This window comes from Homarus americanus, unplaced genomic scaffold (genome assembly GCF_018991925.1).
Source record: "Homarus americanus isolate GMGI-L3 unplaced genomic scaffold, GMGI_Hamer_2.0 scaffold39855, whole genome shotgun sequence".
Taxonomy (NCBI): Eukaryota; Metazoa; Arthropoda; class Malacostraca; order Decapoda; family Nephropidae; genus Homarus; species Homarus americanus.
Window position 1 is genome coordinate 4,586 of NW_024738580.1, and position 12,510 is coordinate 17,095.

At 46.4% G+C, this 12,510-nt stretch overlaps 1 long non-coding RNA gene across 1 annotated transcript; it reads right to left on the reverse strand.

The window, feature by feature from the left end:
- Window positions 1–1,820: 1,820 nt before the first annotated feature.
- Window positions 1,821–10,781, reverse strand: LOC121874072. Its single transcript, XR_006090359.1, has 3 exons — window positions 10,608–10,781; window positions 3,586–3,800; window positions 1,821–3,294 (listed from the first exon to the last, which is right to left on the reverse strand). It is a non-coding gene; the product is annotated as an uncharacterized LOC121874072 (long non-coding RNA).
- Window positions 10,782–12,510: the final 1,729 nt, after the last annotated feature.

The window sequence follows — 12,510 nt, forward strand, 5'->3', positions numbered from 1 at the left end:
TACTGTACTGTACTGTATAATCACTACAATCAGTGCTAGATGGAGGGCTGTATTAAGACATGCTGAAGCCCTAAGCTATGTCACGATTTAGAGGCTCCATACCATAAAAATTAAAGTATATAATACAGTAACCCCTCGTTTAACGAACACCTCGGTTAACGTAATTTCGATTAACGAACTGCCTTCCATAAGGATCTTCAATTTGGTTAACGAAAAAAAATTCGGTTAACGAAGTTCTTACGAACCGACTTCAACATGTTTTCGCTTGCACTGACCGGGCAACCAGCTTTAGTATCAGTCCGCCAATACATTAATCGGTTCTCGGGCTTAAATTCCTTACTATTTTAGTAAATATCAAGAAGTTTATACTATTCAATAATTTTAAAAGTTTAATATTCAATTTTTTAGTCATTTTAACAATTATTGAACATAATTGAAGGTAAAGTGACTAGTTTAATGCGCAGCATCCAGCCTCTTAACACAGCAAACAGGAGTTAGTCTCTCTCTGTTTTCACTGGAGGTAACATCTTGCTTGAGACTCTCTTCAACATTAATGCTTTTTTTCTGTGTTTCCAAGCAAATTATTGGTCATTTTGAAATATATTTTACATATTGACAATATATAATGTAGTGCAGTGTTGATTTAAAGAAAATAATCTTGAATTACACCAAGAGAGCTAAAATTTTATGGGTGAAATGGCGCCATGGGGTGACTTCTTCCACCCCAATGCCTTCTCTTCTTCCTTCTCCTCCACCCCCATTCTAAATCCCATCATCATCATCCAGGAGCCTTCTACATACACACCTCAAAGTAAGTGAACTTTTCTACCATTTCTGTTGAATTTAGGAAATTTTCGGTGAGCTGGAACCAATTACCCAAAAACCCATTGAAACAATGGTTTCGGTTAACGAACTTTTCGGTTAACGAACGACCTTCTGGAACGGTTTGAGTTCGTTAACGGAGGGGTCACTGTAGTGACAAAGGGTGTATTACATTCTAACATAAAGGTCAATAATTATTTTTAAAACTATATATTTACATATACTGTACAGTGTACATAGGCAAAGATGCAATCAACAGCTTATAATCTAAATAGCATACTGTATACATATTAGAAAAAGCCTTATTTGCATTATAAAATACTTTATGATTTCCTAACTAGCAAATATGAAATTGAAGACTTTTAACATAAAACATTGCACAGATCAACCCTTGTATTAGCCCCTGTCTTATAGGCAGAAGTATTTATATAAATGTGGGTTAATTACATTAGACTTGTATAACTATCACCCCCTGTAACTCTCCACTAGTTGTGAGGTTCATGTTCAGAGCACGTGATAAGGTGTGTCCACGGGAAGTCACGTCACTTAGTGCTGAGCTAAGGGACAAGTATCTGGCTCCCTGGCCACCTATTGCGGGCAGTAGTTTGATAACCCTGACGAGAGGAAGACATTATTTAGAGCCATCGTTGATGTGCTTCCGTCTTTCCTCGAGGGAGGACGTCGGATATATTTCCGTTCTCCCTCGAGGGTCCCTACTCAAGATCACTCCCACTCTCACATCAATCGGACGTATTTCAGAAGAGCTGCTTTAAGATAGCCTCCGTCCTCATTTAACACTCATAGCTACAGTGATTCAGTTACGGTGATAATCCTTTTTGAAAGTGTACATAGAAACCTTTTATAATAAATACACAAAAGGAACCGATTGGATTAAGTTACTGAAGACCCAATAAACTTTGATCTATATTTTACTACGTCTAGAATATAAGGTAACGTGTTTCACAAGTGATTGTTACAAGTGGTGACAACCCAGGAAGGTTGTTACATATATGACAGCTTCACAAGTAGTTGTTATACAACAAGTAACAGATACACAGTTGGTAAAGGTAGAGATATTATGTTCTCCCCATTACTGTGTTATACTGTTACAAAGAAGATATTGTTACATAGTTGGCAAAGCGTAGATTAAGAGGACCCAGTCTCGGCCCAGTCTAAGGTGACCATTCTACAGTGTACAGTTTACAGTTAGTCAAGTGTACTCCAAGTATACGTGACAATATTGGTAACAGAAGTTATTCGTCACATTGGAGTTGAGTAACAGTTGATATAATCTGTTCTCTGGTTACTCATACTATTATATAAAGAAATTAAACAGATTCACCCTTAGTAAATGGAGGCAGTAATGCAACTGGCACTGTCTCTTCTGGTTGAACATCACATGAAATTTAAAACATTTTCTTTCGTAGATTCCCAAGAGCAAGGTCATGGATGAAGTCGTCCAATGATAAGCTACAAATTTTTCACTTTCTATTCACATAATTCTTAATGCAGAGAACTTTTCTCACAGCATTGATGTCCATAGTTCATTCTTAATCCTTTTCAGCTACAGAATTTACCTTTCTCCTGAGCAGTTTGTGACTATTAGACTGAAAAGTAGCCACAATATTGCTTCTACAATAGGGAAAGCCAAATGAATCTTATCTTGGAAGATGACTTGATAGAGGTCCTAGTGGCATAAATATCCTTTATTAGAATAATTTTTCTTGGTATAAACATTAAAAAGCTTTACTTCCCCAACAAGGTTAACATCAATATCATCAGGATAGTCTTTCACCAGAGACTTTACACTGTCACACAACTGTTCCTCTTCTAAATCAACAAAAAAATTATATATATTTGCAACATTATTGTACTGTATATGGCTGTCTTTTTTCACACCGATTTCAAGGGCATCCATCATGGGAATAAAGGATTTTACTCAAAATTTGTCTCTTGGAGAAATCCTGTCATCATCATTTGCTGCATCACCATCACTGACTTGTTTTTTCTCACTCTCTTTTATTCACACACCTGTACTCTACATCAGGAAGGTCTCCTTTTGCTTTGAGTTCAATTTCATCAAAACAGTCTAGGATTTATTTCAAGAAGTTAGTGAGCAATGTGTAAAGCTTTGTACATGTGCTAAGGCCAATGTGTGGGTCCTGTAGGGTCTTGGTGGTTTGTGGAATTGATCTAACTAATGAACATGAAGACACATTCCAGTTCCTCAGTTTTCTCAGGAAGAATATCAGCTTTCTTCTTGTTTCACCTTCTTCACTGTCATTAATACATTAGTAAGGACGTGAGTAAAAGTATCATTACAGTACATAATTGAATTACTGTATAACTCACCTATGGGCCTATGGCTGCAGTAGCCTTTGCTTCCCACCTAGTTTAATGTCAGCAGATGTTTTGGTACTGTAGAGTCAGGATTCAAGAATAATTTGAGTGCTGCCCAGGGTTTTGTAGAGGCTGAGAAGAAAGTATATATTTGTTACACAACAACAACCAAATTTACTGCATCTAGGCAGCAATCAACTGCCACACAGCTAACATGAGTCAGTGAATGGGTGAATTGAAAAATTAATTTATATGGTTTCCAAATGATACTTTAAAATTATTAACATTATTAGACTGAATTTTCTGACCTACAAATGAAATAAGCAGGGCAGTTTGGTTCATAACAAATATTTTTACTTACTGTATCTCAAACATATTTAGAGGGCCCTCATAATGTGAGGCCCTAAGCTGTAGCTTACTTACCTTGTGCCTAAATCCAGCACTGGCTGGATGCCATCACATTATCTGGCAGTTGGTGAGAAACTGGTGTTGTGCCAGGCGGCCAATTACAACTCGGCATGCGCACCGGTAATTCAGACCGATTCCGACTTTGGGGAGTTTTAGTACAATGTGAGACTGAACCTATCTTAACTGTAAACTGAGTGAAATACCTTGGACTAAGTCTTGACTTTCTTCATCTGGAGAATAAATTGTAGATAATATAATAAGTAAAACTAATGTTAGGATAAACAATTTGTTTATATAAATGTCATATGTCTCAGCTGATGCCCCTAGCAACCTTTGCTTGGCACTCATACAAAGTCACTTAGACTATTCCTGATCATCAATACACTCTGCCTTAACACAGAAGCTGATGGCTTTGCCAATTAGTAAGTCTGTGAATCTATCTATTTATTATTAAATCTATATAACTATTTATATCATCTAACCTAACAGAAGTGAAGAACAAGGGACAGACAGATGACAGAGGCTACACCACCACCACCACCAGATGACAGGAGGCACCACCACCATCAGATGACAGGAGGCACCACCACCACCAGATGACTGAGGCAACACCACCACCAGATGACTGAGGCAACACCACCACCACCAGATGACTGAGGCACCACCACCACCAGATGACTGAAGCACCACCACCACCAGATTACTGAGGCATCACCACCACCAGAAGGCAGGAGGCTACATTACCACCACCAACACCAGATGACTGAGGAGGCACCACCACCACCAGATGACAGGAGGCACCACCACCACCAGATGACTGAGGCAACACCACCACTACCACCACACCGGACCTCCTCCTCCTACACCCCCTCTCTCCTACACCCCCTCCCTCACACCCCCCGGACCTTCCTACACCCTCCCTCACCTCGGACCTCTCCTACACCCCCCTCCTCACCTCGAACCCCTCCTACACCTCCCTCACCTCACCTCCTACACCCCCCCCCTCCTCACCTGACCCTCTCCTCACCCTCCCCCCTCACCCCGGACCCTCTCCTTCACCCCCTCACCTCGGACCTCTCCTACACCCTCCATCACCTCGACCTCTCCACACCCCCCCCCTCCCCCACTGGATCCTCCACACCTCCTCCTCACCTCCGACCTCTCCTACACCCCCCTCCCTCACCCTGACCTCTCCTACACCCCCCTCCCCACCCCGGACCCTCTCCCCACACCCTCCCCCACCGGACCCTCTCCCTCACCCCCTCCTCACCTCGACCCTCTCCCCTACATCCCCTGCCCCACCTCGACCTCCTCCCCACACCCCTTCCCTCACCCTCGGACCCTCCTCCTCACCCCTTCCTCACCCTCGACCCCTCTCCTACACCCCCTTCCTCACCTCGACCTCCCACACCCCCGTCCTCACCTCGGACCCTTCCTCCTACACCCTGTCCTCACTCCTGACCCTCCTCCTACACCCCCTGTCCCTCACCCTGGACCCTCCGACCTCCTCCCTCACCTCGACCTCTCTACACCCCTGTCCCTCACCTCCTGACCTCCCTCCTACACCCCTCCCCACTCGGACCCTTCCACACTCTCCATCACTCCTGGACCCCTCCTTACACCTCCCTCACCTCGGACCTCTCTCCTCCACCCCTCCCTCACCTCGGACCTCCTACACCTCTTCCCTCACCTCCGACCTCCTCCTACACCTCCTACCTGGACCCCTCTCCCACACCCCCCACCCTCACTGGACCCCTCTCCCACACCTCCTCCCCACTCCCACCCTCTCCCTACACCCCCTCCATCACCTGGACCCTGTCCCCACACCCCCTCCAGACCACTCCGGACCCTCTCCCACACCTCCTCCCTCCTCACCTCCTGACCCCTCCTACACCCTCCCCCCACCTCGACCTCCTCACCCTCCCTCACCTCGGACCCTCTCCAGACCTCCTCCTCACCTTGGACTCCTCTCCCACACCCCTCCTCACCTCGGACTCTCCTTACACCCTCCCTGCCTCCTCGGACCTCCCACCTCCTCCCTCACTCCAAGACCTCCTCCTACACCCCTCCCTCACCTGACCCTCTCCTACACCCTCCTCACCTCCGGACCCCTGTCCCACACCCCTCCCCACCTCGACCTCCCCACACCTCCCTCACCCCGACCCTCTCCCCACACCTCCTCCCCACCCTCGCACCCCCACACCCTCCCCCACCTGCACCCTCTCCCACACCCCCTCCTCACCTCCGACCTCTCCTCGCACACCTCTCCTCACCTCCGACCCCTCCCACATGCCCTCACCTCGGACTCCTCCTCCTACACTCCTCCTCACTCCTGACCCTCTCCTACACCCCTCCTCACCCCGACATTTATACTCTCCTCACCTGGACCTTCCCACCCCCTCCCCTCACCTTGACCTCTCCCACCCTCCTCACCTGGGACCTCCTTGCTAATTCTCCTCACCTGGACCCTCCTCCCTACACCTCCCTCCCCACCCTTTGGACCCTCTCTGTACACCCTCCCCCACCTTGACCTCTGCCACCCCTCCTCACCTCGGACCTCTCCTACACCCTCCCCCACTCCCTGACCCTCTCACACCTCCTCCTCACTGGACCCTCTCCCCACCTCCTCCTCACCTGACCTCTTCCACACCCCTCCCTCACCTTGGGACCCTCCATGACCCCCTCCTCACCTCGACCTCTCCCACCCCCCTCCCTTTACCTCCAACCTCTCCTGCACCCCTCCTCGCCTCTGACCCTCCCCTACACCTCCTCCTCCTCACCTGTCGAATCTCCACGTCCCCTCACCTGACCTCTCCTATACCCTCCCCACCTCCGACCCTCTCCTACACCTCTCCTCACCTCTGACCCTCTCCCACACATGCTTCCCACTGACCTCTCCTACACTTCCTCCCCACCGACCTTCCTACACCCCTCCTCACCCCCGACACTTTATAATTTCCCCACTGGACCTTTCCTTGCTAATTCCCTCCCTCACCTCGACCTTCCTATACCCTCTCACTCGGACCTTTCCTACACCCTCCCTACCTGACCTTTCTCCTACACCTCCCTCCCTCACTTCGGACCTTCCTACACCCTCCCTCACCCTGGACCTCTACACTCCTCCCCACCTCGGACCTCTCCTACACCCCTCCTCCCTCACCTCGACCTTCCTCCTGACACCCCCCTCCTCACCTGGACCTCTCCCACACCCCCTCACCTTGACCTTCCCCATACCCCCTCACTTTCGGACCCTCTCCTACACCCCCTCCTCACTCGGACCTCCTCCCCACACCCCTGTCCTAATCCTAGATCTCCCACACCACCTGCTGGGCTCATTTGCCAGATGACTGAGGCACCAGCCACCACCACCACCAGATGACTGAGGTACCAGCCACCACCACCACCAGATGGATTGAGGCACCTGCCACCACCCCACCAGATGACTTATGCACCAAAATACCACTCACCACCTGATGACTATAAACTGAATAAAATTTCACCACACCACCAGATGACTTGAGGTGTTCAGCCACCACCACCACCAGATGATTGAGGCACCACCATCACCACCAGACAGATCAGCTAACTAACCACTACCACCAGATGACTGTGCCACCAATTTTTACCAGATGACTGAGGCAATTCAGCCACCACCAAATTACCTTTCCAGGATGACTGAAAGCAACCAGCTGTACTCTACCACCACTAGATGAGATCTGAGGCACCCGCCACCACCACCACCAGATGGACTGGAGGCACCAGCCACCACCATCAGGATGACTGAGGCACCAGCCACCACCACCACCAGATGACTGGAGGCACCACCACCACCTCAGCCTGCATGGACTGAGGCAAACCACCACCTCACCAGATGACTGGAGGCACTACCACCACCACACCACCACCAATAATCTCAGCACTGAGGCAACACCACCACCCTAATGACTGAGGCACCACCCACCACCACCAGATGACTGAGGCACACCACCACCACCAATCTCTCAACACTGAGCAGGCACTACCACCACCCCACGACTGAAGCACACCAGCCACCGTACTCACCAGATGACTGAGGCACCACACCCACACCAGCTGGGACCCTCACCGCCACCACCACCCCATGCACTGAGGCACCACCACCACACCCCACGCGGACTGAGGCACCACACCACCACCACCAGATGACAGAGGTCAAGCACCACCAACACCACCACGTGACAGGAGGCCACAGTGAAAATTAGCCTCCAGCTCTGTATCATCAGAAGCCACAGCCCATAGGACCACATACCAGCACAGCCTGTAGACTCACAGCTCTGTAGACACATACTACAGCAGCTCCAGCCCAGGCCCAGCCTGTAGACCACATGCCACAGTAGCACCAGCTCTGTATACCACAGTTGCATAGCCTGTAGACCACAGTAGCTCCAGCCCCTCTGTAGACTAGCATACTAGCTCAGCAGCTCCAGCTCTGTAGACCACATGCAGTAGCTCCAGCTCTGTACAGCTCATACTACAGTAGCTCCAGCTCTGTAGACCACATACTCAGTAGCTCTGTTGTTAAAAAATAAGTTTTTCTATATATTAAAATTTCAGTATAAACTTTTAGATTAATCACTCCTACAACCTGACCCCAGACATCTTTGTGTTACCCTCTAGTATTATATTATGTACTATATAATAATGTATCTGTAGTTCATACCCTAATGTGTACTTTATTGTATTACAAATATTGTTTCTCTTGTTTTGTGATGTAATGTATTAATAAAGCCTCCAAGTGCTCAATGGTATCCATAATGTATTTTACTGAACATGCAATAAATTCCCAATAAAGATCAATAAAACGAAATTGTCCTGTCCTATTGAGTATGTAAATTAATGACGACAGCATAAAATAATGACATTTAATAATAATAAAAATACGATCGTTTTCAATATTCCTAAAAATCTGTTAATAAATAAAGCACATTATATACACAATAAAACTCTTGTTAAAGATTCAAGACAATATATGGGCTATAATACAATACATAACCAGAAATAATACCTAATTAGGAGACATGACCACCATCAGTAAGCAGCACTTGAACCTCTGAGCTAATGGTTCATCTCTAATATCGTACCAACCAACCCAACTACTTACTACTGTTATAAAGCAGTGAAGGAGGACTGAGACTCTCAACATATAAACAAGTTGAATAGAAAATTATCTATGAGGTCAATATTTATTATATTGGCTGCACTGAACACTGATTAAATATAATAGTTACTCCTGCTCCGTCTTGTGTGATTAAATATAATAGTTAATTCTCCGTTTTGTGATTAAATATAATGCTACCCATTTTATGATTAAATATTATTACCCCTCCAATTTGTGATTAAATATAATAGTTACCCTCCATTTTGTGATTAAATATAATAGTTACCCTGCCCGTTTTCTATGTTTTCGTATCTGCTCTGTTTTCTGTGATTAAATAATAGTTACTCCAAAACTGCACAGACGTTTTTTGTTTTTTTTTCTTTTTTCTGGACACTGTTTTCGTTGTATTATTCCCTAAAGTTAATGAAAAGTGAAATCGGGGCCATAATTTGACGTTTTATTTTAACGTATATACAAGTTCGAAGCTTCAAATGTTCTTCATCGAAGCAAAAATATGCTTCAATGAAGCAAAAAAATGATCAGTGAAGCTTTTGTGACGTCACTGTGAACCTTGACATATAAGGCCTGACTAACTGGCCTTCGTCCTTTCTCACCGACCACTCGCCACTCACTGACTGCAGCACAGAAGTCCACTGGTTCTTTATATTGTAACATTTTTTGCCCGACTGCCTTGGGAGAAATAGGGTAGTGTTTAATATACTATGCAATAAATGTGATTTAAGTCCAAACTGTCATTTATTGTTACAGTTCATAGGGTCGGTCCTCAAGTTTCACTGGGCTCTAAGGCCCATGGTACCTACTGTGCAGAAGCGCTCAAACAAATACATTAGTATTATATTAAGTATTCTCTAACGTCTAACCAGTAATTTCTTAATGTTTTGTCAAATATACCGCCAAATGAGTCATGACAAACGAGCCTAAACTATGAGCTGGTAGTGAGTAACGAGCGTAAACCTGTTCATCAGTATTTAGGTAATAATTAACCAGTAAGTGAGTACAATGACCAGATTGGGTTAGATTACCGTTTTATTTATTTTTTATTTCCCTTGCTTCAGCCCAACACACTTATGGTAGAGCCGGGTGGTCATAACTCAACAACTGCGCAGTTCATCACCACCACTGTATTCACTATTGACAACTGCGCTGCATTCACTAGATTTAACACAAATAGTAGTATTTTTTAAGGAATTAAGATGTATTTTTACTGGCTAGTTCTTTGCTTACTCTTTTAGTTACGATTTCTGGGAGTTGAAAAACACCGACATGGCTCTAGTCAAGTGGGATAAGGAGGAGGAGCCGGGCGGCCATTCCCATTCCCTGATCTTTTTTCATTCATATTTATATATTTGATGATGGCCCATGCTGCCAAACGATGCTATGGTGAGCCCGGGCTGGGCTGGGCTGGGCTAGGCTAGGCTAGGCTAGGCTAGGCTAGAGGGCGAGACGTTTCAGAATACAGTATATATTAAATCCCGTAACATTAAGGTTCCTGGTAATTTTTTAAAAGTGGACAACCATGGATTTTACAATCGGAAAAACCCATTGGTCAACAACCAAAAAGCACCATAACTAACCTAACAACGTAACGTAACGTAACCTGGAGGTTCCTTGGTTGTCTCCTGGTGACAAAAGGTCCATTTGTATGTGCACACAACAATTAGAAAGTAAAACAAAATAATATTAGCGTATTTGTTTAGATCGGTTATGACCTCCATTTCCGTCGGAAATTGGTCGTTTTTTATAGGTTTTTTTGTGAGGCGTTTTCCGAAAAAAATATTGGCTCAGCGAATGAAAAATGCAAAAAAAAAACCCTATAAAAACATAAACCGGACCTAATCTAACCGACTCTCGCCATATGTTGGAATCCCTTATTTCTTACCTTATTGGCCTGGTTCTCGTTGGAGTTACCACATGTGTTGGTCTTGGCGACACTTACATTCGTTCTTGCATTAATGACACTTTACGGAGGTCGGGACAACAACATGAGATCTAAAAATGCTATAGTTTTAGTGTGGAGGTAATGGTTTATGTAAACAGTTGGGGACAGTGAGTACACGTGGTGTAGTGGTAGATGGAAGTTGCAAGTTTAATTTTCATTCTACGTAAATTACAACTTTAAACATGTTGCAGGTGACAGCTGGTGTACTTGAAGGCCAATGGGGAAGTGACAGAACCTTGAGCAAGACTTAACACCCAGCATGTTACTTCAGCCTCATCAGTTAAGTTACTTATATATTATCTTAGCTATTATGGTCAGCCCATAAACCACTCAACACTGTGCTCCTACACTGGGCAGTGGAGGGTGTGTGTGTGGGACCTGGCTGACTGTGCATGTTGGAGGACTGTGTGTGCGCGTTGGAGGACTGTGTGTGTGTGTTGGAGGGCTGTGTGTGTGTGTGTTGGAGGACTGTGGGTGTGTTGGACGGCTCTGGAAAACTGTGTGTGGGTGTGTTGGAGGACTGTGGGTGTGTTGGAGGACTGTGGGGTTATGTGTGTGTGTGTGTGTTATGGGGCTGTGTGTAGCCATGTGTGTGCGTGCGTGCGTGTGTGCGTTGGAGGACTGTGTGTGTGTGTGTTCGCTGTTTGTCTGTGTGTGTTGGAGGGACTGTGTGTGTGTTGGGGGCTCTGGAAAACTGTGTGTGTGTGTTGGTGAGGCCTGTGTGTGTGTTGGGGCTCTGGGAGAAACTTCTGTGTGTGTGTGTGTGTGTGTGTGTGTGTGTGTGTGTTGGAGGACTGTGGGTGTGTGTGTGTTGGAGGACTGTGGGTGTGTTGTGAGACTGTGGGTGTGTGTGTGTGTTGGAGGACTGTGTGTCTGTGTGTGCGTGCGTGTGTGCGTGTGCGCGTGGAGGAACTGTGTGTGTGTGTGTGTGTGTGTGTGTGTGTGTTGGATGACTTGTGTGTGTGTGTGTTGGGCTCTGACTGTGTGTGTGTGTTGGAGGACTGTGGGTGTGTTGGGGGTTGCATGTGTGTGCTGTGGAGGGGCTGTGTGTGTGTGTGTGTGTGTGTGTGTGTGTTGGGAGGACATGTGTGTGTTGGGACTCTGGGTGTGTGTATGTGTGTGTTTGAGGACTGTGCGCGTGTGTGTGTGTGTGTGTGTGTGTGTGTGGAGGGACTGTGTGTGTGTGTGTGTGTGTGTTTGGAGGGACGTATGTGTGTGTGTGTGTGGGACTGTGTGTGTGTGTGTGTGTGTGTGTGTGTGTTATGGGGACTGTGTGTGTTGCTGGGACTGTGTGTGTGTGTGTGTATGTGTGTTGAAGGGACTGTGTGTGTGTTGGAGGGACTGACCAGCATGTGTGTGTGTGTGTGTGTTGAAGGACTGTGTGTGTGTGTGTGTTGGGACTGTGTGTGTGTGTGTTGGAGGGACTGTGTGTGTGTTGGGGGACTGTGTGTGTGTGTGTGTGTGTTGGAGGGACTGTGTGTGTGTGTGTGTGCTTTGGAGGACTGTGTGTGTGTGTTGGAGGACTGTGTGTGTTGGAGGACTGTGTGTGTTGGAGGACTGTGTGTTGGAGGACTGTGTGTGTGTGTTGGAGGACTGTGTGTGTGTGTGTGTGTTGGAGGGCTCGGTATTATTGCAGTTTCGGCCAGTACACACCTGACTTTTAACCATCCCCAACCTTTAGATCTCCTTATCGGAGTATTTCTTACACCATTTCAACCAGGGAGCAAAGAATGTCAAAAAGGAGTTTTAAAGATTTCCATGCTTTTGGGGGGGGGGGATATAATTCTAAAGAGGTGCTTTCCCCTGGAAATAAAGGTCAAATTCCATTGAATCGACCCAAAAT